Source organism: Hyaena hyaena, unplaced genomic scaffold (genome assembly GCF_003009895.1).
Source record: "Hyaena hyaena isolate Hyena2069 unplaced genomic scaffold, ASM300989v1 scaffold_19, whole genome shotgun sequence".
Taxonomy (NCBI): Eukaryota; Metazoa; Chordata; class Mammalia; order Carnivora; family Hyaenidae; genus Hyaena; species Hyaena hyaena.
The window spans coordinates 4,504,629-4,528,836 of NW_024080651.1; positions in this window are offsets into that span (position 1 = coordinate 4,504,629).

Below are 24,208 nucleotides of genomic sequence, written 5' to 3' on the forward strand. Positions count from 1 at the left end.
CTCCCAAATGTCTTTGTCCTCTAGAGTCCTCTTGCCCCAGAATTTTAACTTTCTATTGGGAATTTCCACTTTGATGTCCCATCATCATGTCACATCAGTGTGCTTGTCTATTTTTAATGTTTATTTTTATTTTTTAGAGGGAGAGGGGCAGAAAGAGAGGGGACAGAAGATCTGAAACAGGTCATATACTAACAGCAGCAAGCCTGATGTGTGGCTCAAACCCACAAACCATGAGATCATGGCCTGAGCTGAAGTCAGACGCTCAATGCTCAACCCTCAACTGACTGAGCTACCCAGGTGCCCCCGGTATGCTTGTATTTTTATTCACCACTGCCCTCCTGAATGAATTTTCCTACCCAGTTTCCCTGCCTCTCAGCATCAACTCTATTCCCTTAATGTCTCAAGTTCAGAATTTTGAAATCATTCTCTTTATTTAGTCAGGTATCAAAATTCCCCCAAGCCTTCCCTTTATGGTCTGACTTTACTGCCAAAACTTGAGTCCAGGCCTTCTTTCTCCTGCATTTGAATTGCTGCCCCAGCCTCCTCACTCTCCTACAGCCTCCTGCACTTTCCCGCATACCACTGCCAGTCTGATCTTCTTTAAATTTAACTTTCATCATATCACTTCCCTAATTAAAATATCTCATGACTTCTATTTCCTACTATGTCAAGTTAAAACACCTCTACCTGGCTTTCAGGTTGCTCATGATCTGGCTCAATGTTACCTGTCTTGTTTCCCACTATTACCTAACATGTTCCCCTTTCTTTGGTTAGGTCAGTTTTTTCACTGTCACAAATAAGCCAGTTCATTTCTGCTTCCAAATCTTAACAAATATGTTTCTCCTACCTGGAATGCCTTTCTTCTTTCCATTGACCCAAGTCATATCTATTTTGCAAGAGAATGGTCCATGTTTGCTCTGTCCTTTTTGTCCTTTCCTGCTTTCTCTTCTCTTTACTGCACTTTAATCAGGCATTCTTCCCCACTACTCCACTGTCCAATACACAGTTCGTATTATTTTCCTATTATTAGTCACTTCTTTAGTATTTCCAATCTCAGTAAATGAAACCATCACTTACCCAATTGCTCTAATAAGACCCTAGCAGCCATCCTTGGTTCGACTCCCTTATAATCCACATCTAGTCCATCAGCAAGTTCAGTGAGCTCTCCTTTCAAAACATATTTCAAATCTGACCAGTTCTCACTATCTCAATGCTAGCACTCTAGCTCAAGAGTACCCTGCAGTGCTCTCCCTGCTTTCATTTTTGCTTTTGCACTGTTTGACACAAAGGCATCTAGAATCTTCTTTTATTTTTTTTTAAATGTTCATTTATTTTGTGAGAGAGAGAGAGAGTGTGTGTGTGTGCGCACAAGCCGGGGAGGGGCAGAGAGAGAGGGAGAGAGAGAATCCCAAGCAGGTTCTGCTTTGTCAGCACAGAGCCCTGCTTAGAGCTTGAACTCATCAGATCATGACCTGAGCTGAAATCAAAAGTTGGATGCTTAACCGACTGAGCCACCCAGATACACCCAGAATCTTCTTTTAAAGATATGAATATGTTTATGTTACTTCAATTTCCATGGTCTTCTAGGTCCTGCCTGATCTGCTCTAGCCCAAGGCTCCAACTTTAGCTACTGCCAGTTTCCCTTCCCTCCTTTATCCCACTTCTCTGGCTTCCTTTCTGTTTTAAGAACAAGCCAAGTTTATTGATACCTCATTAGTATGTGGACACATTTCAAAATAATCACTAGATAAGTTTGAACAGAATAAATGTAAGTGCCTACAATATTTATCTTTATATAATTTATATAAATAATTCTATTTATACCTGTAAAACATATATCAACAGAGAAAAACAAGAAATTATACAATCTTTTCTCTAAAATAATCTTTTTGAGGACACTTGGGTGGTGCAGTCGGTTGAGCATTTGACTTTGGCTCAGGTCGTGAACTCTCAGTTTGTGAGTTTGAGCCCCGCATCAGGCTCACTGCTGTTGGCACAGAGCCTGCTTCAGATCCTCTGTCCCCCACTTTCACTACCTTTCCCCCGCTTGCCCTCTCTCTCTCAAAAATAAACATTTAACATTTAAAAAAATAAATAATATTTTGTATAAATTTATGTTTATTTTGAAACAATCTCTAACTTACAAAAAGCTACAAGTACAACACAAATGATTTTCAAACCAGTTGCTTTATCACTCCTGAAATACTGTAGGCAATCCCTAGAAACATGGACATTCTCCTACAAAATCACAATACAACCATGAAAATTAGGAAATTAATTCTGATACATTACTATTATCCAACCCTCAAACTCCAAGTTTTACCAATTGTCCTAATAATGTCCATGGTAGCAAAAGGATCCAGGTTACATCACATGTTGTATTTAGTTGTTAAATTTCTTTAGCTTCCTTTAGCTTGGAACTGTTCCTCAATCTTTCCTTCACTTTCATGACCTTGACATGTTTTTGTGTATGTGGTGTTTTATAAATTTATTTATTTATTTTGAGTGAGAGTGTGTGCACATGTGAGTGTGGGGGAGGAGCAGTGTAGAACCTGTTTCAGGGTTAGAACTCACAAACCTTGAGATTATGGCCTGAGCTGAAATCAAGAGTAGGGTGCTTAACTGACTGAGCCACCAAGGTATCCCATATTTGCTTTGTGCTTACTGAAGTATAGTTGACACATAATGTTACATTAGTTTCAGGTGTACAACATAGTTATTCAACAAGTCTCACTATGCTACTTGACATGTTCTTATAGAAAGGGCCAATTATTTTGTAGAATGTCCAGTGTGGGTTTGTCTGATGTTTCCTTGTGATTAGATTCAGGGTATGCATCTTTTCAAGAATACCAGCAAAATGGTGCTGAGTACATATTGCTTCCTGTCAAATGGCATATGATTTTAATCTGTCCATTACTAATGGATGTTTATTTTGGTCACTTGATTAAAGTGGTTTCTACCCGTCTTCTCTACTGTAGAGTTACTCTCCTCCCTTTGTAATTTTTAAGTAGTTTGTAGGGAAGTTCTTTGAAACTGTATAAATTATCCTGTTTCTCATCAGACTTCTCATTATTTATATCAGTATAGACTCATGGGTGCCTATTTTATCCATTACTATTATTATTTATTTTGATGCTCTCATTGTCTCAGATTTTGCCAGTGGTAGCCCCACTGTATTGCTTGTTTCTGTGTTCTTTTCTTCTTTTAATGTTTATATATTTATTTTTCTGAGAGAGAGAGAGGGCATATGGGGGAGGGGGAAAGAGGCGGGGGGAACAGAGGATCTAGAGCAGACTCTGTGCTGACAGCAGAGAGCCTGATGTAGGGCTTAAACCCATGAACTGTGAGATCATGACCTGAGCTGAAGTTGGTCACTTAACCAATTGAGCCACCCAGGTGCCCCTGGCTTCTGTGTTCTTTGACATGTCCCTTCAATTCTTTGAGTACTTCCTTAACATTCTGATACATCATGCTGTTTCAGGCTCATCTTGTACTTTCCCTGTTCCAGTCCTGGAATCAGCTATTTCTCCAAAGACAGGTGATAGTTAGTTAGTTAGTTTGTTGTTTGCTTTTTAAATTTTTGTTTATTTATTTAGAGAGAGCATATGTGCATGAGTGGGAGAGGGGTAGAGAGAGAGGAAGAAAGAGAATCCCAAGCAGGCTTTGCGCTGTCAGCACAGACAGTGAGTGCTCTATCTCCTGAATTGTGAGATCATGACCTGAGCCAAAATCAAGAGTCAGATGCTTAACCAACTAAGCCACCCAGGTACCCCAGGACACCTGTTTTTTTTTTTGTTGTTGTTGGTTTCTTTTAGGAGCCAAGACATGGGCTCTCTCAGTGGACAGAGCTGGAAATTATGTGTATGAACATGTACACGTGCACACACGAACATCTGTATTTGTCTCTATATGGAAGTCTATGAGTTCACACCTATACTGCAAATTCCAATCCAATACTATAGAAATCATTTTAGTTTTCTCACTTTCTGTATTTGTTATTTTTTCTCCATTAGTGAGAGATCTGGCTCCCATTATGCTTAATATACTTACTTTATTAGTTCTCTCCAATGTAACCAAACTCCCATCCTACCTTCCCTACACACATATAGATATACCCGTCTCACCCCTGTAGGGCCCTGACCCTCTTGCCCTGGGCCTTTCCCCCTCACCTTGTTTAGGGTGCTTATCTTGCTCTGCTACACCTAACATTGGTGTTAAGACAGAACTGTTCATTAAGGGATGGGAAGAAGAAGAACTAAGGTCAATATTTTATTTAGAAAATGCATTCTAGTTAGTGTAGATTTGACTACAAGTTGAGAAGGCTCTAACATTTTTGTTCCCTTTCCCCTAACAAAGCATATATTATCATTATTAATCAGTTTGTAAGACCATAGCGATCAGTGGACAAGAAGCCAAATTCATTTTTTTATTTTAATTTTTTAAAAATGTGTATTTATTGTGAAAAAGAGCATGAGTAGGGGAAGGGCAGAGAGAGGAGAGAACCCTAAGCAGGGTTCTATCCCATAAACCCTGAGATCACAACCGAGGCCAAAACAAGAGTAGGATGTTCAACTGACTGATCCACCCAAGCGCCCTGGCAAATTCATTTCTTAAAGAACATCCAACCTAGATCATTGTAAAACAAAACATCCAGCTTAAAAAAAGAATTCCTTCACATTCTTTTCATCTTTTGTTCAGATGTTTTGGTATTATGAACACAACCTCAGAATCACTATTAAGCACTAATGATTATAATAAGTTAATGGAAACTCACATTTTGAAGATGGTGGTTTCTGATGATGTCTATGGCCCTTGAATCAAAATTAATTTTACCTTTTAAAACTGAGAAATGCAAATATTTCATCACAGTAAGATTGCTGTCATTCAGTTATACCACAAGACTGCAAGGCAATGTCTACATTGAATTGATTGTCCTTTGAAACTTCAGAACTGAAACTTCTGCAAGATTGCGTTTGATAACCATTTCAGAGACAAAGCCATGATGAGGAGTCAGGATATTGCCATCAAAGAGGCTATAACCCCTGGAGACTACAATGTTCCCAGGACAAAAATACCCAAGTTTGCCTCCAAATCCTTAACAGATATAAACTAACCATTCCACAAAGTAGCTTTCTCATTCCTACTCTTATTCCAAATATTCGTTGTCTGAGAAAGGCAAATTTAGCCTTTCTTCTAAATCAAGATATGATATGACTGAACTTTTGTTTAATTCTAAGTCAAAACATTCCCAAACTCCCACTGCATTCCTGAGAAGCCCTAAGTGCTGTTAAAGTGCTCTCATGGCCATGTCTCATTCCTTTAGAGGGCCAAGCACTCTCCATCTGTAGCTTCTTGGAGGCCATGGAAAGGAAACAGCCTCCGTGACTGCTCTGACCAGGTGGGTCAGATTAGCTTTACAGTTCACTTACGGGGAAGCTAACAAGGCTCCTCTGTGGGTGTTTGAGCACACCTTACAAAACTGCTGATGACTTCATGAGCCAAAGAAAGCAGGTCTCACATTGTGGACCAAGCCTAAATATTAATACTACTTTATATTTATGTAGTGTCTTTTTTCCAAGGAGCTCCAACCTCTTTACAGACATTATGTCATTAATCCTCAAAGCATCACTGTTTGGTACATGGCAAATATTATCCCCCTCCCTTTTTTTTTTTTTTTTAACTGTGATGGAAACTTGCAAGTCAGTGATGGAACCCAGCCCCCTAGTTCTGAGTCTTTGTGTTATACCATGAAAAAACCAGATGAATAATTTTTCAAGTTTATTCATTGCTTCTTGGGTGGGATTTGAAAAGATGTCTATTTATATGCATTTCAATTTTCAGTGTCTTTAGGTTCTATGTACCTCTTTTCCTTCTTCATTTTAAGTTAAGCATTTTCAAGCATATGTAGTTCACCTTCCACTGTTGCATTTACAGCCACACCAGAAGTAGTTGAAATTTGAAATGAAAGACTTTGTTATTGAATATGTAATCTGGCTTATCTTTCATAGATACTTTATATATTTCTCCCAAGATTAGTTAGATTTTAAAAAATCCAGGGGCGCCTGGGTGGCTTAGTCGGTTAAGCGTCCGACTTTCGCTTAGGACACGATCTCGCGGTTTGTGGGTTCGAGCCCCGCGTCGGGCTCTGTGCTGACTGCCAGCTCAGAGCCTGGAGCCTGTTTCAGAGTCTGTGACTCCCTCTCTCTCTGACCCTCCCCTGCTCACGCTGTCTCTCTCTCTCACTCCTAGAAATAAATTAAAAAAAGAAAAAAGAAAAAAAAATCCCTTGACCAGCTCAGGGTGCATTTCATTTATAGCAACTACTATTCACCAAAATCAACTAGATACAACCAATTTGTAATGAATGATTAACATATACCAGATAAGGGGTGCCAAACATTTTTAAATACATGATCTTATTTTACATATGTAATATTTCATGAGAACCTGTTAAATTATGTCTTATGTGTATGGAAACACTCTCGTACTGTAGGGCAAGAAAAAAAAAGGCACTGATAGAAATATGGCCTCAGCTGCTTTATCCCCCAGAAAAGAGCTCAATTAACTCTAATTTCCTTAGTGGAAATCCCCAGCGTAAATATTTCCACAAAAAGGGAACATGTGGCTAAATTCTGAAAACCACCAGGCATTAGCTCAATACTCACAAACTAAAAAAAAAAAACTTAAAAAATTGGTTCCTGCATACTCAACAATTAATTGCAAAGCACAAGGAGAACAAAACACAGTCATAGCTAATGGCGATAAATATTTCTTGATTTCACTTAGACACTTCCTAATCAGGAATATTAGAATCAGGAATTAGGAACAGTAGTAGCATAACTTTAAACACTCACAAAAATCAGTTTCACATCTCATTTTTTAATTCTTTTATGTGACCCACAATCATGTTGTTTTCCAAATTGGTGGTTGTCTATATACATCACTGAATTAGACAATAGCCATGAAAAGAGAGATACTGGGGGAAAATCAGAAAAATTCTGCTAAAATAAGGAGAAACTTTTCATTTTTACTCATTAAATTCTGAATGCCTCAGAGTAAAAGTGTGCCAGATGCTCTGCAACAATAATACTATTCCACTAGAAATAATGTTCTAAATAAACATTGTTTAATTTGAAACTGAGCAGCCCTAACCCTCATGGAAAATCTTTATAGGTTGGAAAATATGTATAGTATGTCCTACTTTAGGTATATAATTTAGCCAGATTCTGTAGCATAGCTACACTGCAGTTTATACTCAACAACCTTGGGTTTTTAAGAAAATATATTCATAATATTCTAAATGTTTGTTTTTTCTTGTCATAGGAAATGTTAGCTAAAAGGAATACCCTGTAACTCAAATAAAGATTTAGTGATGGGGAAACTTAGAAAGTAGTAGTAAAAAAACTGATGTTTACTCTAGCAGGTTGCATGCATAGATGTATTCATTGTAGACTGTATAATTCCAGGGACACCTAAAACAGACAACAATGTAAATGGCAACCCCTGGAGACAAGCAATTCCTGGTATCCCTGATTAGTAAAGCTTTTGAAAATGCTCATGTTTTTTTCTCTAATTCACAACTGAAGACCAGCCTGTGAGCTTCAGTGGTACTTTTGTTATTATTTCTTAACATTTTTGTTCATGTGCAAAGTTCTTCCTCTCCATTTTGGTTCTGAAAGACTTCTCTACTGACTGAGCTGCAGCACACTGGTCTGGCATTCTCCCAGTTCTAGGTTTTCATGAGTCAGGGAAAACATGTGCAGTTTGAGAAGAAGCTTGTCAGACGTGCTCAACCAGCCCTGGGCTAATTTATGAAGTCCTTCCCCCTATTCTTCCTTTCCCTCTACATTCCTATAGCATGCTGCTTGTACCCTTATTTAGCCCTTACTTCATCCTACCTGTGTTAGAAGTTGGTTAGAATTCATTGTTTACACATCTGTGTTCCTCATTACCTTGAAACACTGCTGTCTATTCCTGTTATGGCTTCTTATTGCTTCCATCACCACATACTTAGCACAGCACCTCGAATCTCTGCTTTCCTGACCCTCCTCTTTTACCCCTCCACTCTTTGGTCCTCTTTCATTTCCTTTAGTCAGGAGGAAAACTTGTGGTGTCTAGATGGAGAAGATAATTGGAGGCAATAAGAAGAAAATCCACCTTCATGTAATAGGACACCAGGAGTGACCTCGTAGATAGGTCTATTACTTGGTCACAACCCTCCACTTCCTCACATACTCTTACTGTGGTCAGGCTTTGTCCAGTTTTAGTAAAACAAATGGAAGATAATGATATTGGAAATTTTACAATAGTTTAGTGGTGCAGTTGATTTCAAAATGAAAACAACAGTTTCTGAAAGGGTGTACAAGAAGCTGTTAACAATGGTTGCCTTTCAGGAGGAATTGAGTGATTCAGGGATAGCAAGGAGAGTCTCACTGTGTACCCTTATTTTACCTTTTAAACTTTGTACTATGTGACTTTAATAGTTATTGAAATAGAGAAATAAAACAAAGTACATGGAAGCAGGCAGTTAAATAACTAGATGTGAACTAAACTGATGCCACTGAAAATTCTGAAAGTATTCAAATATATTTAAAAAAAATAAAAGTAGATCAGAAAAGAGATATGATTCTTTGTATTTTGTGTTAGAAACTGAAAATGTTTCATCATTTGTTGGAAGAGTAAAATAAAAATTAAGTTTAGGGGGCACCTGGCTGGCTCAGTCAGTAGAGCGTGTGACTCTTGATCTCAGGGTCATGAGTTCGAGCCCCACTTTGGGGGTAGAGATTACTTAAAAAAATAAAAAAAACATTAAGTTTAAGTGTCTGTCCCTCATATAAAACGTATTCCCCCTCTCAACACCCAACTGCTTCTCTTTTGAGGTTTTCTTTTTTCTTTTTCTCTTCAAGTGAACTCAGGGTCAATTTAAAGTGAAAATCTGACTTCTGAGTGAACGTTTTCTTTGCCATTCTGCCTCTACCTTGTATGAAAGAGCTTTTGGAAGGAGGGGGCAGAGTCCCTATGTGCTGTCAACTTTACCCTCTCCTTCCTGCCAATGAGATTAGGCAGTTATGAACTGAGATTTGGGTATCATACTTATAGAGAACTTCCATTTCAGACAGTCCTCATACCAGAGTGGTCTTTTTCTGTACATTTGATGAGACGTGACTCTACAGTCATTTCTGTACTTTCAGCACCTGCTAAAGCACTTTATAGACACTCAGATTCAAGCAAATGACCTACATAGCAAATCTATAAGAAGCAAGGTATCACATTTCCAATTTTGTATCTATTATCTCTTCATCTCTTTTTTGAAGAATCAGCAAACCCACGTCAGATTTAGTACATTTAATAACACCATCATGTCATTGCCTGTAGGTTTCCTCCTACATGCCACAAACCAAGAAACAACTTCTTCATTTTTATAATTACTTCAAGTGTGTGCATGAATGTTTATATGTATTGTGTTTTTTTTAAAGCAAACTCTAGCCCCAACATGGGGCTGAAACTCACAACCCTAAGTCCCATACTCTGCTGACTGAGCCATCTAGGCATCCTTGTTTATGTGTGCTTTAAAGATCTACCTTTAGCTACCACAGAATTAATAGTTAATTATTCAGACATTTGAAACTAAGAAAGTAACTGATATTCTTCTATTGAAAAGTATCTAATAATATTTTACAATATTTTGTAATTTATAAAGGTAAGTCAAATAAACTTGAATATGTTTTATGTTTTTTAAAATTTAATAACACACTTTATTTATTAATATATTCAAAATATAATTCTATCATGTAATACATTTTAAAAATTATGAAGTTTATGGTTACATTCTTCATTTTGTATATAGTCTATTTTATGTTCCTTTATTACCTTTCTAGTTTACAAACAAAAATAGTTTCATAATGAAACTTTCATCATTTTGAAATAAAGGAAAGCAAAAAGAGGAAATAATAAGCATGTTGATTATAAATATATCAAGTAATTAAAAAGACATATTTTAACAAAATTCATAAGGAAATTAATATGGAATGTCACATTTTTAATATAACTTTATTCAAGTCACACATGAATACATTCTCATAGATAATTAAAAACTACTCATAAAGATATTCCATGCCTTTGACTTTGTATTTAAAATACACACACACAGGGGCGCCTGGGTGGCTTAGTCGGTTAAGCGTCTGACTTTCACTTAGGTCATGATCTCGCGGTTGTGGGTTCGAGCCCCGCGTCAGGCTCTGTGCTGACTGCCAGCTCAGAGCCTGGAGCCTGTTTCAGTCTGTGACTCCCTCTCTCTCTGACCCTCCCCTACTCACGCTGTCTCTCTCTCTCTCTTTCCTAGAAGTAAATAAAAAAATATTTAAAAAAATAAAATAAAATACACACACACACACACACACACACACACAAGATGTGCTGTCCAAGATGGTAGCTACAAGCTACATGATTTGAGTTGAGATGTGTTGTAAGTGTAAAATATATGAATTGTGATGATATGGTATAAAATGAAAAGAATGTAAAAATAATTTTTCATTGATTACATATTGAAATAATATTTTCAATATTTTGGATTAAATAAAAACAATTCAAATTTAATTTCATGGGGTGCCTTTGTGGCTCAGTTGGTTAAGCGTCCAACTTCAGCTCAGGTCATGATCTCGTAGTTAGTGAGTTCAAACCCTGCACTGGGCTCTGTGTTGACAGCTCAGAGCCTGGAACCTGCTTCGATTCTCTGTCTCCCTCTCTCTTTGCCCCTGCCCCACTTGCTCACTCTCTCTCTCTCTTTCTCTCTCAAAAAAATAAACATTTAAAAAATAATAAAATGAAATTTAATTTCATCTGCTTTTTAATTTTTGTTTTTTTTCTTTTTCTTTTTTTAAAATATATCTACTAGAAAATTTAAAGTTATATATGTGGCTTGTAATTGTTTCTTACGTTCTTTTTCTTTTTCTTTTTCTTTTAAATTTATTTTTTATAAGAAATCTCTATACGCAACATGGAGCTTGAACTCAGAATCCTCAGATCAAGAGTTACATGCTCCTCTTACTGAGCCAGCCAGGTGCCCCCATTCTTTTTCTATCGGACATCACTATATAAATGTATAGATACATCTTTATATATATAGTATATATACATATACATACATATAAATGTGCATATATTTGATTGTGGACATTTAAAAAGCATAAATGGGATAATACTGTCTTTCTGAAGCTTGATTTTTTCACTTCTGTCTTAGAGATTTTTCCTTTTCAGTATATTTAGATTAACCTCATTCTTTTTTTAACTACTGCATAGTATTCCTTAGTAGTCAAATGCTCTGGCTTATTTTAATTTTCCTATTACTGGAACATTTAATTATTTTTACTTTTCCTTAGGAACATAGTTTCAGGGAATGTGTCTCTGTGAGCATATTGAAAACGTTTCTCTAGAGTAGTTGCCTATGGTTCAGAGGATATGTTATTTGAAGTTTTTGTAAATCCTTCAGATTGTCATCTTTTTAAAAAATTTTTTTCAACATTTATGTATTTTGAGAGAGAGAGAGAGAGAGTGAGCGAGCACATGTGAGTGGCGGAGGGGAAGAGAAAGGGAGACACAGAATCCGAAGCAGGCTCCAGGCTCTGAGCTGTCAGCACAGAGACCAACATGGAGCTCAAACTCACGCACTGTGAGATCATGATCTGAGCTGAAGGCGGACGCTTAACCGACTGAGCCACCCAGGCGCCCTGTCATCTTAAATTTAAATCATCTTTAATTTAAGAGAAGTGCCACTTTTAAAAATTGTGGAAAATATATATAACATAAAATTTATCATTTTAACTATTTTGTTTTATTTTATTATTATTTTTTTATTTTAGAGAGAGAGTGTGCACATGAGTGGGAGAGAGAGACAGAGGCAGAGAGAGAGAGAATCTTAAGCAGACCCCATGCTCAGCATTGAGCCCAACATGGGGTTTGATCCCACAGCCCTGGGATTGTGACCTGAGCCAAAACCAAGAGTCAGATACTCAACCAACTGAGCAACTCAGGCTCTTCTTAACTATTTTTAATGTACAGTTCAGTGGCATTAAGTTCATTCCCATTGTTGTGCAACCATTACCACTGTCAGTCTCCAGAACTTTTTTTTATCTTCCCCAACTGAAGTTCTATACCTATTAAATAATAACTCATTATCTCTCTCCCTGAGCCCTTGGTGACCACCATCTACTTTCTGCCTCTTTAAATTTGACTAGGTATCTCATATAAATGAAATCACACAATAGTTATCCTTCTGTGACTGGCTTATTTCACTTAGCATCAAGTCCTCAAGGTTCACCCACATTGTTGCATGTGTCAGAATTTTCTTCATTTAATTAATGAAGATTAATATTCCATTTTATGTGTATACTACATATTGTTTATGTGTTCATCCATTGATGGACATTTGGGTTGCTTCTACATTTTGGCTCTTGTGAATTATGCTGCTATTGACTTGGGTGTACAAATACTGTTCAAGTTCCTGCTTTCAGTTCTTTTGGATATATACCTAGAAGTGGAATTGCTGGATCATATTGTAATTCTATCTTAAATTTTATGAGAAACTGTCATAGTATTTTCCATTGCAGCTATACCATTCCCCCCAGAAATGCACAAGAGTTCAAATTTCTCCATGTCATCCCCAATACCTTTATTTTATGTTTGGTTTTTTAAAAAATAATAGCCATACTAATGGGTATGAAGTAATATCTCATTGTGGTTTTTATTTGCATTTCCCTAATAATTAGTGACGTTGAAAATCTTTTCATTTGCTTATTGCTCATTTGCATATCTTCTTTTTTTTTTAACTTTTGTTTTGTTTTGTTTTGTTTTTGTTTTATTTATTTCTAGGAGAGAGAGAGAGACAGCGTGAGCAGGGGAGGGTCAGAGAGAGAGGGAGATACAGACTCTGAAATTGGCTCCAGGCTCTGAGCTGGCAGTCAGCACAGAGTCCAACGCGGGGCTCGAACCCACGAACCGCGAGATCATGACCTAAGCGAAAGTCGGACGCTTAACCGACTAAGCCACCCAGGCGCCCCTATCTTATTTTTTTTTTAAGTTGATTTATTTTGAGAGAGAGAGAGAGAGCATGCAAGCAGGGGAGGGGCAGAAAGAGAGGGAGACATAGAATCCGAAACAGACTCCAGGCTCTAAACTCTCAGTGCAGAGCCCCATGCTGGGCTCAAACTCAACGAACTGTGAGATCATGACCTGAGCCAAAGTCAGGTACTTAACCGACTGAGCCACCCATGAGCCCCTATCTATGTTTTCTTCTGTTGCCTCTGTTTTTTGTCAAATTCAGTGATATGGGCTTCCCTCTATGTTTTCTTCCGTGAGTTTTGTGGTTTTAACTTTTATTTTTAGCTATTTATTTATTTACTTATTTATTTATTATTTTTCTCAGTAAACTGTATCCCATTATGTAGTTTGAGCTCACGACCTCAAGCCACATACTCTACTGATTGAGCCAGCCAGTGCCCCCTCTTCATTCCATTTTCAGTAATTTTTCTATGTGGTATAAGGATCCAACTGCATTCTTTTGCATGCAGATATTCAGTTTTCTCAACACCATTTGTTGACTTTCTTTTCTCCATTGAATGTTCTTGATGCCCTTGTTGAAAATCATTTGGTCATATAGGTGAAGATTGATTTTTAGGCTCTCCATTTTATTCCTTGGCCTATATGTCTGTCTTTATGCCAGTACATGTTTTGATTGCTGTAGCTTTGTAATAAGTTTTGAAATCTGAAGTGTGAGGCCTCCAACTTTGTTTTTCTTTTTCAGGATTGTTTTGGCATTTGGGGAGCCTTTGAAATTCCATATGAATTTATGAGTGGATTTTCTATTTCCACACATACACACACACAATGTCATTAGGATTTTCAGAGATTGTACTGAATCTACATGTAGACATCTTTAGATAGTATTGACATCTTAACAATATTAAATCTTCCAATTTAGGAACATAGGATGTCTTTCCATGGTTTTGACATTTTGTATCTTGCATGAGAAGGCCTTTCTAATGCTAAAGTTATAAACAAATTTTTCTATATTTTCTTCTAATAAGTTTATGGTTTTGCTTTTTACATTTGGCTTCTTAAACTAGCTGGAAATTTTTTTTTTTTTTTCTGGTATGAGGACATTTTCCCATTGTGTTGATATTACTTGAGTTGTCTGCCTTTTCCCGCTAAATGCCACTTTTACCATAAATTAAAGCCTCATAGATAAATAGGTTTGTTTTTAGACTTCTTATTCTATTTCACTGATCCATATGTCTATCCTATGTTATTGCCATTATGTTTTTTTTTCAAAAGATGGAATATTTTTTTTTATTTTTTTACAAATAGTTTATTGTCAAATTAGTTTCCACATAACACCCAGTGCTCATCCCCACAAGTGCCCTCCTCCATGCCCATCCCCCCTCCCCCCCATCCATCAGTCCTCAGTTTTTGTCAGCATTCAAGAGTCTCTCATGGTTTGCCTCTCTCCCTTTCCCCCACCATTTGCCCCCTTCTTCTCCCCCTTGTTCCTCCGTCAAGTTCCTCCTAATCCTCCTATACGTGCAAACATATGATATTTGTCCTTCTCTGCCTGACTTATTTCACTCAGCATAACACCCTCAAGGTCCATCCATGATGCTACACATTATTGCCATTATGTTTTAATTACTCTAACTTTGTATTATGTTTTGCTATCTGGTAAGGCAACTCTTTTCCTCTCATAGTTCTTCTTCCTTTTTTTTTTTTTTTATTTTCCTGTACATTTTCTTTTCTAGGTGACTATTAGAATCAGTTTACTAAGTTCCAACAGACATATTATTCGAATTTTGATTGGGATTACACTAACTTGATAAAATAATCTTGGGAAAATTGCCATTTTTACATTTTGAAGAAATGTCTTTGCATTTTGAAGAAAAATTATTTCTAGTTTCTGTATTCCTATTATCCCCATGGCCCCTAGGAAACTTTCTAGTTACTTGGATTATATCCAGATTGCCACTGTAAAGTGGTTCTGTCTTATAGAACTTTCTGTGGTGATGAAAATGTTCTGTGTCTGTGATGTCTAATATGTGAACAGAACACTTGAAATGTGGCTAATACAACTGAGGAAGTGAATTTTAAATTTTATTTCATATTGATTAATTTAAATTTACATGGTTACATTTGACTAATGGCTACTATAACAGACAGTGCAGCTTTAGGATGTATGAATAACTGTAATTGAACACTTTTGTAGATGGTAAAGGTAGGTAGCAAAAGAATTATTGACACCTACTGTGTGGAAGACATTGAGGGGTGCCTGGGTGGCTCAGTCAGTTAAGCATCTGACTTTGGCTCAGGTCATAATCTCACAGTCCGTGCGTTCAAGCCCTGTGTCGGGTTCTGTGCTGACAGCTCAGAGCCTGGAGCCTGCTTTGGATTGTGTGTCTTCTTCTCTCTCTGCCCCTCCCCCACTCACACTCTGCCTCTCTCTCAAAATAATAAATAAACATTAAACAAATAAAATAAAATTTTAAAAAGACATTGGGTAAAGTATTGCAGTGCAGAGAGTATAAAACCACATTATTAATGCAAATGAATTCCTAAGAACTTAAACCCAGACCCATGTAAAGGACAAATTGTTTACAAACATTTATGCTATTAGAAAAACACAATTACAAAAACAGTATTTGGGGATTTGCTCCAGAAAGAAAGATAATATTAGATTAAAGGAGTAAGAAAGTCTTTGTGGATGAAATGCTTTTAAAGATTAACCTTGAGGGAATTACTCAAAATTTAAATTTCAGATTTCTGTTTTCTGAAATGCAAGAAGTAATGAAGAGGGAAAAGAATGAGGTATGTTTGAAGAATGTAATATAAGGCTGCTGTAACAAATTACCACAAATTTGGTGGCTTAAAACGTTAGAAATCTATTCTTTTACTAGAGGCAAAAATCCAAAATCAGTGTCATTGGGCTGACATCAAGGTGTAGGCAAATCCAAATTCCCTCTGGAGGCTCTAGGGGAAATTCTATTCTTTGCCTCTTCTAGCTTCTTGTGACTGCTGGCATTCCTTGGCTTATGACCATATCATTCCAGTCTCTGCTTAGGTGGTCATCTTGTCTTCTTGGTCTGTGTTCAAATTTCCCTCTGCTTCTCTCTTATTATAAGGAAACGTGATTAGGGGCCTGGGTGGCTCAGTCGGTTGACTTTTGCTCAGGTCATGATCTCATGGCTTGTGAGTTCGAGCCCCATGTTGGGCTCTGTGCTGACAGCTCAGAGCTTGGAGCCTGCTTTGGATCCTGTGTTTCCCTCTCTCTTTGTCCCTCCCTGCTCACACTCTGTCTCTCTCTTCTTCAAAAATAAATAAACATTAAAAAATTAGAAGGATACATGTGATTATATGCAGGGTCTACCCAGATAATCCAGGATAACCTTTCCATCTCAAAATCATTAATCATACCCACAAAGATCCCCTCCCCCTCTTTTTGCCATATAAGGTAGCATTCATGTGTTCTAGGGATTAGGACGCAGAACATCTTTTGGCAGCTCATTTTTCAGTCTTCTACAACAATCCAGTTTGGCTGGAGTAGAGGATGCCTATGGCAGTAGGAATGGTAAAAGCTGTCAGTCACTGAATGACTTACGCATGTGCCTTGCTATATCAGGTGCTCTGTCCGTGCTATTCCATTTACTCATTACAAGAATTCTGTGTAGGCATTAGATGAGAGACAAATGTAAGGTGACTATGTTTTCCACCTTTGATGACTGGGAAATGGTGATTAATAGAAATTGAAAAGTCATAAGGAAAAATTGGTTACAAAGGAAAAACAATGAACTCAGCTTTGGCTGTGTTTAGTTTGAGGTCCTGTTAGGTTATGACCCAAAATAGAAGCCTATGAACCCTACATAGAGATCTCCTGCAATTTCCTACTTTCATTTTCCCCTTTGGGATGAAGAAATAAATTATAAGGAGCATTAAATTTGAAATCAGGAGACCTGGGTTCAAGACTTCCACTTACTGTGTGAACTGAACAAGTCATTTCACTTCTCTGAGCTTCAGTTTCCACATCTGTAAAAGAGGAATAAAAACCCCTCCCTGCACTCATACAGTTACCGTAAGGAATAAACGAGATCATATTGGTGATGCTTTTAGCACAGTATATGGCCTTCAAGCATTCAAATATTTGTAAAAAAAACAAAAAACAAAAAATTTAACATGTCAAACTTACATATTTTAATTTTAAGGTGATATAGCTTAAAGCTGTCCAGAACCTAAGCAATAATTAACATTAGTTTTAAATGTCTATCATTGGCTGCCTTTCTCATTGTTCAGACTTTTACCACTTAAGTGTCTTAAGCACTGCCCAAGACCAATTCCTTCCTTTCCTAAGTGGATAACCTAAATTCTACTTTGTAAAAATAATTATTGCGATCAAATATGGATCACTCAACTTCCTTCCCCCATATTTAAAAGTGTACATATATCTATATCCACTTTTAGACCTTCCTTCCAGACCTCAAGTAATAGCCCGTATTTTTGTTTGTTTGTTTTAAGTAGGCTCCATGCCCAGCATGTAGCCCAACTTGGGGCTTGAACTCATAACCCTGAGATCAAGACCCTGAGATCAAGATCTGAGCTGAGATCAAGAGTTGGATGCTTAACCAACTGAGCCACCCCAGGAGCCTAAGTAATATCCCATCTTTTGTCCAAAGTGAATACATCTTTCTGTATGTGCTCTTGATGCAGCTTACTCCATCCTGAGCTCTAGATCACATAATCAATGCCCTGGTGGACATCTTCATTTGAATATCTCACTTCCAACTTCAGAATCTTGAAAACAGAGTCAGTTATTTCTCCACCCATCCTCCCCACTATGTTCCCACCACTCATCCCTTCAGCTTCCTCTATTTCCTGTCTTGGTCAGTGCCATTACCAAAAACTTATCATAATTTTTGTCATTTTTTACCCCTTTATTTGCCATCCCTGTGTTCATTCCAATGAACGATTAAGTCATATTAAGGTTTGGGTTCAGGCATTTGTTCTCTCTCCTCAGCCATCTGCCTTATTAAAGTCCTCTCTCTAACTTTATTGTTGCTCTTGTTCTTGCTGAGATTGGTTCTCTTCTGAAGTAGCCTCATTGTTCCTTGTCTTCTATAGGAGTCTTTCTAAAGCAAATCTTTTAGAAGCTTTTGATGGCAGTCCAACACAGTACAAAGTCCAAACTTCAGAGAAGAACATTATCTGACCCAGCCCACCACACTATCCCTTTTCTGTTAGTTGCACTGTATTATTCCCAATTCTCCAGAAATAGTTTCCTTTATATCCCTGTACTGGGCTCCTTTTGTCTAGAATGGTCTCCCTGTAAACTCAATTTCTAATACCATTTGCCTAGTGAATTTCTGTTAATCTTGTACTACTTAGTGTAAGCTCTGCATCCTTTTTGAAGCCTTGCCAGGCTTCCTCAGGAAGAGCTAATAAGATCTTTTTGGAACCTCTGTTGTACCCTATATATGATTATCATTCATCTGTAACCAGTTTGTTTCCCCCTACCAGACCTACATACCTATGTAGTGTGTCTTGAGCAGCTTTGTACAGTTAGTGCTCAGCACAATATATCTGGCACAGAGAAGGTGCCCCAAAATGTTTATTGGATAACTAAATTAATTCAGAGCTCTTAAAGCCTTATGATGCTTTAGAAAATATGGAGAAAGGGAGAATTGATATAATAATTTTTGGAGATTAATGGAAATACATGGTTATGACTCTAAGGATAATACATATTTACCTCCTAAATAAAGATAGCTGTGGTTCAGAACCCTGGTCATTAATTTCAGAAAATCAAGAAAGTAAATGAATGGAGAACCCTTTATAAATTCCAATAAAACATGAGACACTTCCCAACATAGAAGAGAGCTCACAGCTCTGCTAGAGTTGGAGGTACATGTTCTCTTTAAGCATTCAGTTTCTTACTGCTCATTCATCTCAATGTTAACTTGAGCTACATTTAAGCTAATAGCATTTATTTTATAACTGCTGCTGATTTACCTCTAATTGTGCAAAAAAAGAAAAAAAAAAGGATAAATGTTAAGGGAGAGGACCAAAACTAACAGCACCGCTCTAACTTACTTATAGGGGCACACACCCTCTCTGAACCATAAAATTTCTTGATCTGGGAACTTCCAAATCCAAAGATTCCATGCTTAACACCTGATTATAAATCTATACTGGTAAGGACTGGTTTTCTAAAGAGAAGACATTTTGTCAGATTTGACCTGACAAATAATTTTGAAGTAAGCAAAATTCACTGTACTCTCATCTCACCCCAGGCACATAAAGTACTCATGATATTTCCTGGTTGCCTGGAGCTGTCCCCTCTCCCCTTGGCTCCCTACACAGATCTACCTCCAAATGCAAAGTACTGTATCCTGAACTGCTCTTTCTGTATTGAAACTTATCTGTCTGCTTTCCAAGGCCTGTGAGGCCCTGCTTTCAGCAGACTGCTACTCAGAGACCATTTGATGAGTTAATTAACACTAATATCATATTGAGTAATAATTCCAGGAGAATTTATGTTTTTAACAGGAGTGTATTTGTACATAACATTTAACCCTAAGAGCCAATAAAGGGACATTTCTCACTGTCCCATATACCTTCCATGTGTTCATGATTCAGTATCTTTAAATGTGCTGAACCTTCTGCCTAGAATGATTTTCTTACCTCACCTCCTCACTGTCTCAAGTCCGGTGAACTCTTATTCATTATTTAATATTCAGCTCAATGTCCCTCTTTTGCTAAGAAGACTTTTCTAAATTTCCCAGGCTGAGTTGGTTACTCCCTTTTAACTTTTATACAATTTTGTGTATTTGCTGTCTCAATTTTTTTTTACTTTTTATGTACTCTTCAACTGACTTCAAGATGACTTCTTCCCCCACAAATCCAATGCACCTAGAAATTTCCATGTGGCTAAATTAATTGTATATGTCCTCATCTTTCTTGACCTCTTAGCACCTGACACAACCGACCACCATCATGGTCTCTCTTATTTTCTCCACTCCTTAGGACTCTCTTCCCTTGTCTTTTTTTTTTTTTTTTTTTTTAATGTTTATTTAATTTTTTGAGAGAGAGACAGACAGCATGAGTGGAGGAGGGGCAGAGAGACAGGGAGACACAGAATCTGAAACAGGCTCCAGGCTCTGAGCTGTCAGTACAAAGCCTGATACAGGGCTCAAACCCATGAGCCATGAGATCATGACCTGAGCTGATGTCAGCCGCTTAGCCAACGAGCCACCCAGGTACCCCATTCCCTTGGCTGTCTTTAGATGACAGTCTGCTAGTCTTCTTTTATCTCTCTCTTTCTCAGTCTCCTTTCTTGGCTTATCTTCCACCTAATCTCTAAATGTTGGAGTTCCTTAAGGCTATGTCCTGGCCCCTTTCCCTTCTCATGGCTCAGATCTCTCAACAAACTCTTCCACACCCATGGCATTAATTATCCTCCATGTGCTGATGACTCTCAAATTTTCATACTCATCCCAAACCTTTCTCCTGAGCTCCAGACTTCCATATACTGCTGTCTATTCAATGTGTCAACTTGGGGGTTTCACATATGCTCCAAACTCAGCAAGTTCAAAACTCCCATTGTTCTCTACCTGAGAGAACAGTACCTTCATTCATAAAGTTAGCTAAACCAGAAACTGGGAGTCACTATTGACCTACCTACCTGTTCTTTACTGTTATATCCAGCTGGCCATCCTTCTGATTCTACCTTCTAAATATTTCTCTCACTGTTGACTTCTCTTTATCTGCACTGTCACCCAAGTTATCCCCTTACTCCTACCATAGTCTGACTCATCACCCTGCGTCCACTTGAGGCCTCAAGTACCTTTCTACACTGCAGGCAGAGTACTCTTTGAAGATTTATTCACTTATTTATTCATTGATAGATATATATTGAGCCCCTACTATGTGCAAGTTGTGACCAAGACATACAGGCATGTCCCTGATCTCCTGAATCTATATTGAGAGTATATGATTAGGAGACCTAAGTTAGTTGGAATGAAGGTAGGGAATGTTTCTTTGAGGAAATAAATTTTCATCTGAGATCTAAAGAATGAATATGAATTAACTAGACAAAGAAGTAGAGGGGAAAGAGCATTTTAAGCAGGAGGAACATCATATGCAACGATCTGGAATTAAGAAGAAGTAAGCTATGAGAAAACTGAGAGGGCAGAGAGTTAGAGGTCAAGTGGGGAGGTGAGGCTGGTACTGCTGGGCAGAGCCAGGTCCTGGGGTGTAGTGATTCTAACTGAGAGATATTCAGGGGCCTAGGAAGCCCCTCAAATGGTCTGCCATAGTAGATGAGTGTGTGAGTTGCAGGTGTGAGCGTTCTGAGGAGAAAGGGGATAGCTTTTATCAGTGTCTTGTAGCCAGCCCATGACACCTCTCCCTCCTTAGAAATGTAAAGAATCACTGATGGTGTATGGAAAAAAGCCAAGGTATCAACTTTGGGCTATGTCCTAAAAACAGTGAGATGCCCTTGGAAAATAGGAAGCCAAAAAGTAATACAGCTAGATTGTCAAATCCATAGGGCAGGGATTTTTATCTCTTTTGTTCACTGATGTGTCCCAGGCACCTAGAACAGTACCATACGCAGAGCTGGCACTCAATAAATAATTGCTGAATTCATTAATGGATGTCTCTTGTAGCTATTGAATGGATTTTTATTATACTGAATTGCATTATATTATAATCGTGTGCTTAATGCCTCTTCCTTATAAGACACAATCCTTGAAAACGACTGTGTCTTCTTCATCTTTTTATCACTAGAGATATTGTCTTAGTGCCCAGCACAGGGCTTGGCTTAAATTCAACTTCAAAATGCATTCATCCATTCAGCCAATAATTTAAGAGCACCTACCAGATGTCAGGAACTGGGAATACAAAGATAACTAAGATATTGTCACTAACCTCAAGGAGTTTATCCTCTGGATGAGCAGACTCATACATAGGCCTGATGATACTATGTAGTAAATGCCACAAAAAGGGTAAGAACAGAATGCAACCACTGAGATATCTCAGAAGGCCAGTAGGCAGAAGAAACTCCAAGGCTGACCCTGAGCCTGGTGAAGAAGGGGGAAGCAGGGCATGGGAGTGGGCATTAAAGGCAAAGGCCAGAGGGAAGTGAGCAGGGCCCATTTGGGGAACTGCAAGTGGCTCTCAGTAAGTCTGGACAAGATGAAGCTGCAGAGGTAGGCAAGGGCCACACAGAGTCTGGACTTTATCCTCAGGACATGAGAAGTCATTAGTGGTTGGATGACAAATCAGAAGAGTGACGTGGTTAGATTTCATATAAGACAAATTAAGCTCCAGAATAGAGAATGGATTGGAGAAGCAGTAGTAGTGGGAGTTCAAAACTTAGTACTTGGGAGAGATGATGTTGGCCTGGGCTAAAGTAGGGGCAGTGGCAATTTAGAAAAATGGATGGATTTGAGAGTGGTTGAGGAGGTAGGACCAACAGGAATTAGTGATTAGTTAGATGTTAGGGTGAGAATGATGGAGTAGCCATGGATGAGTGTTGGGTTTTCAATGGGGACACCCCCAGGGGAATCACAGAGAGTGAGAACAAAGATTGGGAGTTGGCTTTGAGAGACAGATGATGAATTCCAATCTGGACACACTGCGTTTGAGTTTTCTTTGGAACATCCATGTGGAGACTATTAGTAGGCAGTTGATTACACACATGGAGCTGCAGTTCAAAAGGAAGATCTAGGCTGAATATATAAATGTGGAGGTCTTTGTTTATAATTAGTAACTAATCCCTAAGAGACATACATAGAATGTGGAGAATAAGGAGAAAAGATGGCTAAAGGTAGAACTCTGGGAAAACATTCAAGTAACAAACATTTGTTTTTCAATAAATGAATAAATGATAAATGGAATCATTTAGAAGAAAGGACCCCTTCCAGTGCTGTTCAAATACTGCTACCAAGTCAGCTAGCTATCCTATCTGTGCTTAAAGCAAAGCCTGCTCTCTGGCTTCTCAAATGGACAACATGTTACCAAACCAAAAATGGAAAGTAGGGAGATATCATACAGCAGAAAGCATATCTTCAGGGCTTTTTTCAGACATATATGTAGACACTCTACTTCTGAGGCCCCATTGGTAAGTGGATCATAGTAGCCTCTTCTTAGTCTGTATAAGAGAAACACTTTGAAAGCTAACTATTTGAAATATAATATGATATGCATTAGAAATCATTTGATGATCATCTGTTGTTACTCAGATCACCCAGATAATCTCTCTAGGCTGCCTGATCACTGGCCCTTTGATTGCCTGGTTGGCTTTGGCATCAAATATGCAAACTCAGCCAGTTGGAAAACACTCAAAAAATATATGGATAAATTGGTGGTTTGTATACAGTTCATACAGATTATTCATCTGTTAGAGAGTGTCCCCTGACTGATCACATACTTGCTTTTGAACACACTAGTTTTCCATGAACCATCAAGAGTTCCCAGGCCTTACTGGTTGCCTCCAGATTATATACATTATTAAAGATGTTTTGATTAACTCACTGCAATAAACTTGCAGTTCCAAAACTCATAATAAAACTGGCTTACTTTTGAATAAAGAAGAAAAAGAAAACAAAATTGTTAAACCATCAGGTCAACTTGTCATTTGAGTATTTGTACATCCATCTTCCTTTCTTCTCAGTATACCCAGACTTGATAGAAGTGAGGAAATTTTCATTGGAATGGAAACCATGCCCAAGCAACATTTCTAGAAAATCTGAATTTTATTGAGTTGTTTTTTATAGCCACACTGTAACACACACATGTCCTAGATAAAGAAATTGGTGGTTGTGCTTTAGGTTTTAAAATTTTTTTTTCGTATTTTTATTTATTATTGAGAGACAGAGAGAGACAGAGCATGAGGATGAGAAGGGCAGAGAGAGGGGAAGGACACAGAATCTGAAGGCAGCTCCAGGCTCTGAGCTGTCAGCACAGAGCCCAACACAGGGCTTGAACTCCCAAACCGCGAGATATGTTGTGCTTTAGGTTTTTATGTTGCTATTTCTTTTCCTTTAGGGCAGACCATTTCACATTTTTACATATCTAAACAAACCAGTTATTTGATGAGCTGTTCATTTTATTTTTTTCAGATTTTTACTGCTCTATACAATCAATGTTTTAGTTCAAGCAATGAGAATTTGTG